Source organism: Lolium perenne, chromosome 4, assembly GCF_019359855.2.
Source record: "Lolium perenne isolate Kyuss_39 chromosome 4, Kyuss_2.0, whole genome shotgun sequence".
Classification (NCBI taxonomy): Eukaryota; Viridiplantae; Streptophyta; class Magnoliopsida; order Poales; family Poaceae; genus Lolium; species Lolium perenne.
The window spans coordinates 111,094,717-111,108,258 of NC_067247.2; positions in this window are offsets into that span (position 1 = coordinate 111,094,717).

Below are 13,542 nucleotides of genomic sequence, written 5' to 3' on the forward strand. Positions count from 1 at the left end.
ACAAGAAAGTCCAAGTTTAGTCACTCAACTACTGTCAAAGTCTATATTTGGTACCTCAATTCTGTACCAAGTAATCATGGTGCTCCAGTATGTCTAGGTCTCTTGCTCAATCAAGATGATTTTCATGAAGATAATAAAAATAAAATCAGGAAACATAGGCAATTGGGCATATAACACAAACATTATTTTGGTGAGCACTCACAATGGCAGCACACGCTAATCGTGACACAAAAGATTTGCTGTACCATGTTGCCTACTCAAAATTTCCTTAACATAGCAATTATCTTAGACAAAAAGTAATTATCTGGGATCTTCATTTCCTTTCCAGGTTTAGTATTATGCTGACTGCTTCTCCATTTTGGACAGGAAACTCTTGAATTTTGATGATTCCTGTTGAGTGAGGTACTACAGTACTACTCGGTGAGTCAGCAACTCGGGAAGAACACATTGATGAGGCCGGCCATGAAAACTAAGCGCTGCTTCCCCACAGTGGCAACCTCCACAGATCAATACTCCACCTTATGGACAACGTCTCTGCCTGGAGACCTGCTTCTCCTCATAGCATGGCGAGTTCTGGCCGGTGACTTCCTGGACTACATCCGCTTCCGCGCCGTCTGCAGGCCGTGGCGCGATGGCACCGTGAGCCCACACGGCCGCAGCCTCGTGGACCCACGCTTCCACCCGCGCCGCTGGCTAATGTTTCCCGAGGGCCACGGCCTCCACCCTGGACACAACAAGCTCCGCGGCCACCTCCGCTTCCTCAACCTCGACATAGGAATCTATGTCCATGTCAAGCTCCCACATTTCAACAACCACTGCATCATTGACTCAGTGGACGGCCTTCTCCTCCTCCAGCGCGACCACGACTCCGCGGTTCTCCTCCTCCACCCTTTCACCGGCGACCTCGCCGAGCTCCCCTCGCTCTCCTCTCTCCAAAACAAGATGCAGAGGTATATGCACAACGCCCAGTACTACCACCTGAATGACGAGCACGACAGTTGGTTTTTTTCCAGAATTGGCATGGTTGCATCCATCTCTTGTGATGCCAATGCTGCAATCATCACCGTCATGATTCTGTTCCATCGTGTGTTCGTGGTTGCCTTTGCTACCACCGAGGACACACAGTGGAATGTCCCGAGCTGGTTCATCCCACCAGTTTCTTCACCACTGTCGTTTCGTGGCAGCATATACGTGGTGGTGCAGATGCCCATCTTTGATGTTTCAATGATCGGTGGTTCACTGGTTTTCCGGATCGACCCTCCCCCACAGGCCGGTTCACCGCCACCGCTGCCGGAGCTGGTCGCCACGTGCCCGCCGGATAAACTCTTCTGCGGTTACCATCTGGTAGTATGTGGCTCGGAGATACTGGTCGTTGGCTTTACTGACAATTCCTACATGGATATTTTGATGTACAAACTTGAGGACATTATGTTGGAGAGGTTTGTCCCCGTGACGAGCATCAGAGACCGCGCCCTCTTCATCTTCAATCAAAGAAGCTTGAGTGTCTCCACCAAGGCGATGCCAACGGTGACGGCAGAAACCGTTGTGTGCATAGATCCAAAAACAAACCACGACTCGCAATACCACCTTGATACTCGCACTTGGTCTCTACCAGTCGACGAACATGGCATCCGTGGCTACCGTCCGGGTCCGCGTAGCCTCATCCATCATCTCATTACCTGTTGCCATCCCCGTGCATGGTGCGTAGGTCTATTTCTCAACATATTATATATGTTGCAATTATTTTCCATTGTATCATCTCATTTACTCGACAAGCTAATATTGCCCCTTGTCCCCTTTAGGAACAAAGGGCACATATATTCTGTAAAGGAAGCGAATAAGGCTGGATGGCTGTTTTGGAAGGTTAAGAGGAAGTTTCGCCATTGGGTAATTGCACAAAACTATTCCTCTTGTTCCGTACTCTCAAGTGATGCCTTTGATCAAGTCCTAACTGGATTGTTGGAGAGTTTCTGAAAATCAAAAAAAAAATAGAGGAGAAATCATTATTGTTGGAGAGTTCTTGCAAAAAGAACCAGCCCCTATAATGATTTCTCCTCAACGTTTCAAAAAAGAACCAGCTCCATATAGTTTGTTTCTGTGGTACTCATAGATCCCTTTTTTGATATATGTAGGACACCAGTTTTAAACTAGCATTTGCCAAAGTCCCTTATATCCTCCAATGCAACGAAGCAACCATAAGTCAACTTCTTTGTAGGGAAAACTTCGATTGCAATTTGACCAAGATAATTCCAGTTAGCAGATGAGAAATACTTATCACGATGTTAGTCGTAATATTCATGTGCAAGTTTTTTGCGGTTACTGCCGGGACGTATATTGTTCCATAGGCATGCCTTCGAGAACTTGCGCCGAGGATAATTTCTGTAAGCCGTCCTGGCAGAGGCCATGTAGTTAGGGGCCATGCAGTTTGTTAGTTCTTTCAGGGCACTTGATATTATGCTACAAGTAGTTTGTTTTTCCTACGTCTAGGTTGCCTCTTTGCACATGTGCTCTCCAGGTATTTGTATATTTGACCATATTGATGTAATCAGTATGAATCATCCACCTGACATTTCCTTTTGTAACTTTTCTGTAGTTATAAACACCTCGAAGAAGCTGGTTGACAGATCTACTCGGCCTAACCAGGGTGCATGAAGAAGAGAGGAGAGAGTTCACCAAATATCCAAATACATTGTCTTATTTTCCTAATAAATTATTCTCTTAGATCAGGACATTGCTACAAATTCATTCCCATGGTCTCTGTTGTTAGTCGATGAAGTTATATATGACACAAGATATTTATGAAGTCTGTCATTTGTGCCATGCTTTACTGATAAATTCTCATGCACATGTAGACGTGTAGTGCGCAACAACCAGTGCCCTCATCGAGCATTATAGATCTTCGGTTCTCGAGGCGATGTAGATGTGAAATCGTTTCCCTCTCGAGGATACCAGTGAACAAAAACTGGCAGTGGTGTCTTTAGTCCCCATAGAACTGTAGCCTCGCTACACAACTGGCGATGGTTTGTTTTTTTCGATAAAGGGAATATATTAATATCGAAAGATACCAATTACATCTAGCCTTTGCAACAACGTTCCACCCTAATGGCAGTACGGATGCACACAGCCAAAAAAAAAAGAAAAGAAAACTAAGAAATAAAAGTCCCGCTACAGCTTTCTAGACCTAGCAACAGCAATACAACCACCACCATGACAACACCGGAAGTACAGACTCTTCAAAAGCGATGCCTCCAAGAAGGAAACAGTGCACCGGCGCCGTCGTCGCCCGACCAAAGGTCTTAGGATTTCTCCCTGAAGATAGTTCCCACTCTCAAAACAATGCCTCCAACAAGAACATTGCCAGACACAACCAGTTAAGGCCAGACCTTGGGTTTTCACCCTGAGAGGTAAGACTCCGAACTTCCCCTGTGCTGCCGCCCCCACATGCATACCACTGCTGCAAGCCCGGAACGCCAAGCAGATCCCTCAGCATCACGTTGACTCGAACCTCCTTTAGTCAGTCCACCAATCCGGCCTTCATGATATTCCTTCTTCTGACTTCACCATGGACCAAAAAGTCACCAGATGTCAACACAGAATATAGCTTCGCGGCGCTCCCTCCGAAACCAAACGGCCAGAATAAAAACATGGGTGTGCGCGACCGAATACCACCCGATCCAGCAAACTGCAGGCAAAATATGCACTGTTCCATTCGCCAGCGGAGCTTTCCGGAACTGATCTCTCCAGCCAGATCAAAGCAAACTGACCTCCGGTAGATCTTCATCTTCGCTTGCGAGAAACCCGAGGACCGCCACCAAAAACAAAGCAAGACCAACAGCCCCCACGCCGCCAGTCCCTCCTACCGGATCACCAGGGAAGAAGACGGCGGCGCGGATCATGCGTATCACCGCTGAACCACCGGGGGCGGAGGCCGCCACCACTCCACTGAATCCTCCATGGCTACCGACAGAGAGCATCAGGCCCCGGCCAAGTAGCCGTGCCGCCCGGCTTCCTCCACCGGCGCTTCATCACCTCCCATGGAACACCACCGTGGAAACCCTCTCCTCCCCCTCGTCGTTCGACGGAAGGGGCACCGCCACCGCCGCTGTGGCCGAGGCCGGGGCTGGGGCTGTGGCCAGGCCGGGGCCGAAGCCGGGGCCAAGGCCGGGGCCTGGGCCGAGGCCGGCAGCAGCGGCGGTTGAGGTGCGGCGATCCGGGGGTGGCTGCTCGGATCGGGGCGGGTAGATCCTCCGCCGCCGCCCGGGAGGGGGGCGGGAGAGGAGGAGGCGGTGGCTAGGTTAGATGAGGAGGACTTATCGATAACTCTCCTTCAAACTGGACTAAGCTGATGCTTGCGGCGATGGTTTGTTACACAGGAGTAGAACTACATCGCACCAGATTCAGAAGGCATGGAGAAAAACGTTGAGCGTTGATTGCCAAAACTGCATAAGCCAAACAGTGTGCTGTTAAAGTGAAACCGAGTAGTCAATCGCCTAATGACAAATCCCCACCTTCCTGGATTAGCATCGAACACAGTGCACGATCGTCCCAACACCTGCTCCCAGTGCACGATCGTTGGGCAAATTGCCCAGTAGCAGTGGTGTAATCAACACATGCATCTACACTGAGAGTCTCTCTGCAAAAGAGGATAATCAACAGTTTTGACAGCATCTTTTCTCCCATACACCATATCAGGACAATCCAAGTAGACGAACCAAAGAGGACAAAAAATGCAGACGATTCGAACCTAACATTCGCATCAAAAGGGAAATAATAGGCTAGAATGCACAGGATTTCGATCCCTATCAAATCTTGCAAGATAAAATGATTAAAAGCATCTCTAGCGGATAGCACGTGTGGGCCTGAGCCAAAATTGCAGAAGCTGATATGCGGTTTGGGGCCAAGATTTTTACGTCAAATGATACTTAAAATGGCCTGATCTGCAAAAGGTGTGGAGAAGTATATCTACGGTTCCGGGGGTGGATATGTGGTAAACCACATCTCATTTTCCCATTTCTGCCTCTGCCACGTGTCCCCTCCGGCTCTGGCCTCTCCCCCTTCTTCGCCATGCTTCTTTCGGGTTCGGTGTGGTGGCCTCCTGATCTACCATCTCCCCACTCTCCACCGTCTGTAGGAAGCAAGTGAATAGCTCTTGTCTGCACCGGGGAGCTCCGACGGGGAAAATGGCCTCCGCACGCGGACTCTTGCGTCGTTCCTCCAGCGCGCCCACGATACCGATACAAAGAGCTCACGGGCCGCTGATACATGCATTTTCATCGCCATTTATATGTCACATGATCTTTGTTTTACTATCATATATGCATGATTATGCACTTATTCATCAAGTTTTTTATAATTTACTAGACATTCTTCCAAAGTCTCAGTGTTTTGGTATTTAATTCTGGGAGGCATAATACCTCCTTTTTCTGGTTTCTCGGACCTTACAGAGCTCAAATAATACAAGAAAAAACATCGACGGTTTTTCATCAGGAACGAGACCATGAACTTTAGAGGGACAGCATGGGGCCACCGGGCAAAGTTGGGGCCCATGGCGCTGCCCACCAAGCTAGACGCACCATGGGGGCCATCTGGCCCTCAAGCACTTCCTCGCCCCCTCCTTTTTCTAGGTAATTCGTCACAAAGAAAAAGCTAGGCCGTAATTTTTAGGGATTTTTTTGGAGGCAGCGGCAAAGGCGAAAGTCCTCTTCTCTAAGAGAGGGCAGATCCTGCTGCTCCATGGCTGCCGCCAGGGGAAATCGAAACCATCATCATCAACAACTCCTCTTTGGCATAGGGGGAGTCTGTACACCAACATCTTTACCATCTCCACACCATCAGCACCCATCATCATCTCACCGATATCAACGTCACCCCCTCGCAATTCGGGTAGAGAGAGCTAACAGATCTTGTAGATCCATCTAGCGGAAAATTATCGATGACGATGTTGATGTACACGTGAGTCGATCCTTGCAACTAGAGTAGTCTAGTTGCTAGAAGATGTATTATCCTTCCCATGAACAAGTGTGGCACGTGCAACACCTCCACAATATCCACATGTATGAGATCCCCGTGTGGCCATCCCTTCAGCACGGTGCCCCTCTAGACCCCGAAAAACACTCCTCGGATATTCTAGACAATTTCGGCCTATTCCATAAATGCCTGAAACCATGTTGAACACTCTCGGTTATATTTCGAACACCTCTAGAATATTCCAGGACTATCAGAACATCTTTCAGGAGCACTTCTCTCATATATTATATCACACACATTCTAAATGACATTGAACCTTAAGTGTGTGACCCTATGGCTTCAGATATGAGTGGACATGTACGGAACACATTCTGTTGCAATGATTGGTGGCGATCTCTTGATAACTGCATCAATCCCCCCCCCCCCCCCCCACACACACACACACAACGCAAAAATATCACTTCTCTTGCAAGATGCAAGACACACTAATGAAGTTAACTAATACTCTTGTAATGATTACAACTTTATTCAAATTCATAACTAATAAGGATGAGAAGTGTAGAGGAGAGTGTCGTCGGCCATCAACATCTTACTCGCCATCACACGCGCGTCTCCTCCTCTCCCTACGGCAGCCCCTCAAGCGGAAGGTCATGTTTTCAAACAAAACAATTTATAATGTGTATAATATCTTCTTCATTGATGATGTCTCCAGATATCGGGTCTACCTTCAGAGTTCTTAACCATCCATGATTTCATCAAAGGTGAACCATTCTCCTATCTTGACAAAATCCATGACATGATCTTCGTAGCTAGGGGTAGCGAAAATAGCACCCCAGCCACCGCAAGGTCATCCGACAAGTAGTAGCCCTAGACATCCACAAGGATCGAATAGGCACTGCGTATTCTTGCCAAGTGGCTTTCCAAGCAAGTGTTATCTTCCATCATAATAGAAAATAATTCGTCTACACACTTGTACTTCATGAATCTGACTTCCTTTACGAACAACACCTTGAGCTCAGCAAGCATGTTGCACGGGCTGGCACGACCAAAACACGCTTTCAACTCAGAATGATCTTCACTAAAAACATCATCCCTAAGATCATCCAGCGATTAAACGATCCCCATTCAATACGCCACCCCCGATCGTCACGGTCGGCGGCATAGTTGCAAAGTTAGACATCTATATATATCAACCACATCAACTCTGTAACTCATGCTCAACCTTTCGAACTCTCATGTTCCGAGGCGATGTCTGCACATGCTATCCTCGCCAATTTAACCTTAGTGTATTCACAGTGCAACGTGGCTTACAACCACCATATGTGAACGTTGATATGTCAGAGACCCGATCGTCACAGACTGCCTCATAACAGAGAACTTTCTTGATGGCGCACACTAAAAGAGAACACTTTGTTGTATTAAGTTCATGGATCATCTTATTTATTCTACCGTCATGAACTTAACGCTAGCAACTAACAAGATTCGACTTAGGTGTCTACATCAAATGTATTAGGTGACGTGATATGGGTGATTCATTTACGCAACTAGATCTCCATCGTGTGCTCTGGCATGGTACCCACTTCGTGGTGGCCCTAGTTGATCGACCATCATGGACTCATGGTGATGGGATATCACTATAACTTAGCAACAACAAGTAGAAAGCTACTTAACACCATGAAGATAGCAAGTTACAAGCCCAGATTGCAACACAAACCTAGATGCCTCTAGCTACTTTTATCTTAGTGCAAATTTTCTGTGTCCGTTAGAGCTTTCAGGATAGAACCTTTCATACCTAAGAACTTACAACCACAACACCGATTAGATAATTATCTCTATTACACCCCTATCGAGCCCCTCCGTTGCAAATGCCACACTACTAAGGTAAGAGAGACAGACACCTCCAAGCCGCATACATGGTACAAGTCATGCATGTGTAAAGTGCGGAAGTAGTCTCACGTAAGCGTACACGTAAAGTCGGTCGGGGAAGCTTCATCAAACCATGCCGCAATATGAACAAGTGCACGTGATAGGGTAACAAATACGGAATCGATAGGCATGTGTTCTAACCATACAAGTATACGACACATAGAGCGGCTCTGATACCACTATAGGGATTCATAGCATAAAACAAAAAATTCTAACTAAATGCAAACCCTAAATTCCCAAGATCTATCTACTAGTAATGTTGTAGTGGAGAAGGTTTCGGCAACATACCATTGTAGACCGAAAGCGGTTAACGTTCCGCTAGAACGTGGATGATGTAGTCATACCCAGCGCCGACCTCAGGGTCGTGTGGAAGTCCTCTTGTACGATGTCGAGTGCCACAAGTGCAACACCATGTAGTTTCGCACACATACGGAGATCAACGAAGCTCCCATATTTGATCCAGTGAAGTTGCGGAAGTAGATTATTTTGATCCGGATCCCAACAGTGCTCCGCATACTAGGTAGTGTTGTCTCCCTCCCTGCGCAGCTCTACGAGGAACCCCGCGGAGAGAAAAACTAGAGAGAGAATTTTCTATTTAATTGTGTATTTTCCTCCCTCCACTTGGCCATTATATATAGGGGGAAGGGGAGACTAGGGGGCTTGGCTTGGCAAGGTGGGACAAAAGGAGAGGGAGATAGGTGCGCCGACCGGCCCCCCATGGGCCCCGCGCAGCCCCTACACACCTTGGCCCGGCTGGCCCCCCTTTGGCCCATGGGGTGGCCGGCCACCCTCCCTTAATGGGCTCCCCTTCCGGGAGGGGCCCATTAATGGTAGAGAGCATTATTAAATTAAATAAATCATATTTTATATATTCATTCATTTAATTAACACATAAAACATATTATTTAATTAATGATGATTTGAGACACCTCTCGAACCACTCGGAAAACCATTCATATACTCCCGGAACCCTTTTCTAGCATTTTGTGTATTGCCGATGAATCCAAAACTATCTTTAGTTTTGATAAACCCTCAAGCGTGTTACCCTATGGTTCGAGAACAACACAGACATTACGGAGCTCTCCGGTCAATGATCATCAGTGTGTTCTCGAGAACAACAATGACCCCCGTGTATTCTACGAAGATGTGATCGTTGTTTGAACCATTACGCTATGTCCTATTCCTTTTGTTACTTTGATACGGTCACTAGTCTGAGATATGATCGTCGGTATCGTCATACCTTGTTCGATCTCGTTATTGACAAGGCATTTAACTCGTTCCGTGTGATTCCATCCCCATGACCTAGTCATATGTTATGCAGCTTCATGGATGTAATCTCACCGAGTGGGTCCAGAGTATTTATCCCGCTCTCGATACATACGCCTCGCCCTATCCCTTTGGAATGCTTGAGAACACCTTTATGATCACCCTTTCACGTTGTAACGTTTGATGCTATCAAAGCAGCCTCCAGTGATAGCGATTAAATATGATCTCACGGTCTAAAGATTAGGTCACTACACTTTCACAAATATTACAATGGTGAACTTTATGACTTGATCGCGTTACAATACATATATGTTGGGTATGTCCATCGTATCATTCACCCAGTGATATGACTCCATTGTCAAGGACGTGTGTGTCCATGATCGAGAATCAACGATTGACCTCAATGAACTAGTTTGTGAATGCTTACTAGGGACCCTGATAATACCACACGTGTATCAACGTTTCCTATTAATACAGCTATAGCATGATAAGAAACTATTATGAACTAGTGAGATATAATAATAAATACATCTTATTATTTTCCTCTGGGGCATAACTCGAAATCTAATTTACAAGAGCCAAGATCCAATATACAAGATGAAAGTAGCTCGATTGATATTTAGATCTACATACCCTTGTAGATCACTAAGCGCAAGCATTTGTTATGTGGTCAATATAGTCATACTTCCTTCGCAATCCAATCTGATAAAGGATGCAAGCCTGCAACGAATGGCGCCTCTGAGTTATTCACACATGTAGCACACACCATCTCCTTCTTGATCCAACAAGCATAGATGGAGAAGTAGATGGGATCAGAACCAGCAGCACAACAATATGTTTGTGGTATATGGTGGAGGGAAATTCATGCAGGGCTTCCCCAAGCTGCAGAGGAGGAGGAGGAGGAGGAGGGAGGGAGGGAGGGAGAGGGGGAGGGCGGCTAGGGTTCGATATGTTGTGCCCCAGCCCTCCCCTACCTCTTATATAGGTATGGGGGCTGCCTTGGCCCCTCTTCCAGGCCCTAGGGTCGGCCAAAAAAAGGGAAAGGGGAGAGTCCACCCCTAACATGATTGCCCCTTAATTAGGGTTTTCTCTTGGGCTCGTCAGTTGGGCCGTTGAGGGCTTGTGCACCCGGCCCATGCAGGACAAGCAAATCCCTCTTGGTTTCTTGCAGGCCTCCCGAGAGTGTGTGTTGTAGGGATTCATAGCAGAAAATAACTATATATGAATATTCCAAAGCTAAAAATGAATAATATACAATAACAGAAAACTCCTAACTTTTTTCGATATATGAATAAGATACAATACCGGAAAACTCCAAACTTTTTCTGAAACCCTAAAAATGACTTCCCATATATGAATCTTATTCTCTGGACTATTCCGAAGCTACTCAAGATTTTCTAGATCCCATCCGAGACTCCGAACAATCTTCAGAATCACAAATATGTAATATCCTAGAACTACCTAGCAATCTTGAGCATTAAGTTTGTGACCCTACAGGTTCAGGAATATGTGGTCATGATCGAGACCACTTCGATGATCAATAATCAACTGTGGGACCTGGATGGCCGTGATTATTCCCACACATTCCACGAAGATCTTTATCGGATGAACCATGATGTCAAGGATTCAAACAATCTCATATTTCATTCCCTTTGTTTCGCGATATTTTACTTGCCCGAGATTCGATCATCGGTATCACGAAACCTAGTTCAATCTTGTGCACAACAAGTACTCTGTACTCATACCGTAACACATCATTCACTTGTGGCTAACTCATTAGTCACGTGCTTGCAAGAGATATAGATTGTGTGTTACCTGAGCGAGCCCTGAGTATATCTATATGTTACGTGGATGGACAAATTCTACTCTTCATACATACCACCTAAATTACTTTCTGAGATACCCAAAGACACCTTTATGATCACCCAATTATGAAGTGTCATTTGATGCCCTCAACATATTCTTCCGCCACTAGAGAGTAGCATAATCGCATGGTCTAATAATTGGTATATTTGACATTAGAAAGCTACATCAATTTAAACATTGACATGATCTAATTGATTTGCCTAGTTAGGTCTTGTCCATCATGTCATTCTCCTAATTACATGATCCCGTTGTTAATTGACAACACAAATTTATGGTTGGGAAACCTTTACCATCGTTAGAGCATCTCTAACAGAGCCCGTATAAACGCGAACTGAAAACCTGGAGTTCAGTTCACCGAACTCGTGTTTACGGGTCGGAAAATCGCTGGCGCAGAACAGAGCCCGTAAATCAAAACTGTAAAACATTTACGGGCTCTGTTCTGCGCCAGCGGCAAAATTGGCATATGATCAAACTATCAAATGCAAACAACTCATGCATAGTTCATAGTTATTCATCAAATGACACAATCATAGCAAATAGTTCATAGTTCATGGCAGAAAGTTGCTCATTCTCCTCACCATCTCCTCTCACTGACGGCATCAAACGGAGGTAGGACCGTCGTGACCATCATCGCCACCACCTCCATGTGTCACCGATCCACCACCACTTGCCTCTTCACAAGCTATTCTTTGTCTCTCCATGATATCCGCTGAGGCCTCCACCACTCCATTTGTTGATCATTCATGTCCTTTGTGTTTATCATCATGATCTCCCTCTCTTCGACCAATAGTTGCTTCATTGCTTTGGTCTTCTTCATGTTGATCCTCATCTCCTCCAACTTGGTCTTGTTCCTTGCTTCCTCTCGGCTAGCTTCAACCTTGGCAAGATTCACCTCTTTCTTCTTCTCGATGATGACAAGCTTTGTCTCCAAATTCTTGGCCGCAATCACCTCCTTGGACTTCATCATTTGATCAAACTTGTCCCTCAACAATGTTGCCTCCCCCTCGATCTTGAGCCTCTCTTTGGCCTTCTTGTTCCCCTCCGGCTTGTCATTGTTCCGGCCCTCCTTCTCATCCTCGGTATCGTCCAGCGCAACCATTGCAGATTTCTTGGGTGCTATTTCTTTGTCCCTCAGTTGCCACATGGGAAGGTGTTGAAGCACATCAAAACAATGTCACATCGTGAAGCTCTTGCCCTTGCTGCCGGCCATGTCTCTATACCTTGCATCGGCAATACGGTCCTACATTTGCAAAATAAATATGAAATCGTCAAGGTGTGGTGACCAAACCAAACACAAATTATGAAAACATAAAAAAGCAAGTAAATTCACTCACATATTCGTCTATAGTTGCGCCGCTAGAAGGATTCGACACCACTTGATTCATTGATGCCACCCATCGGCTACATGCCAATTTGACTGCGTCCCAACGTCCTTGGAGGGATCGGTACGTGTGATCGACAGGATGGCGAATGTGCGGCATCATTTTATGGAATTTGTCCTCGATGCGTTGCCAGTAGCGCTTCCAGGTTTGATCGGTGCCGGAGACTGCATCCATCCCCACGGCGGCCCAAGCTCGGCACAACATCGCGTCTTCGATTTCCGTGTAATTGTTCGCCCTTCTTTTATTCTTCTTTCCATCGGCCTCGACCTCGACCACACCTTTGTCGCCTTCATCTTCTTCCCCATCGACCCCTTCTTCCCCTTCATCTGTGTCGTCCTCCCCATCTCCGCCCATCCCAATATCGAACGGAGCGAGTGAGGTAATGTTAACCTCGTCCAACATCTCCATGTACGAGGCGTTGTCGTTCCTAACAGTACGCGGCCTCAATTTCTGCTCACAATTAAAAACGAGATGGAGTTGTAATTTTTACCTTGTTGACCCGTCGTCGAGCACGTCATGGGCGTCGTTCGTGTTGGCTACTGGCGGCGGCGGCGTTGACGGGGATGGGAACGGAGGCGGGGCGCCATGGCTCGTCGTCATCTTCGATTGCATTCCCTTCGGAGCCGAATTCTTTGGTCTGGCGTGGGATACCTTCAGCGTCATCGGCTTCGCTGTGTCCTCCCCTTTGGCGATAGCTAGGACATCACCGCTGGCCGCCGTGGCACCGGTTTGCGGGACCACATGCATTCCCGCGCGCCACCGCTTGAGGACGCTCGTCGACGAGACCATGGTCGCGGCGTCGGTAGGGGTGGCAGGGGTGGTTGGTGTAGCGGGAGCTCCGACCACCGCGGGAGAGGGTGCCGGGGCCTGCGAGCTAGCTCCGGCGGCTGGCGGGGTCGATTCGAGACTCATACTGGCGAGATCGGGCGACGGCGCCGCAGAGGACGGTGAGGGCGTGCAGATCGGCGGTGGCGGCAGTTGGGAGGTGAAACTTCCGTCGCGCGCAAACTAGGGGTTCATTCGGGCTATGTTCGGCGGCCCCTACAAATACAGGCCGAGTAGGAGTTTTTGTCTCAGCCCGAAATTTTTTTTCAGTTTACGGTCGCTGCTCTGCGCCGATTTGCGAACCGGACCA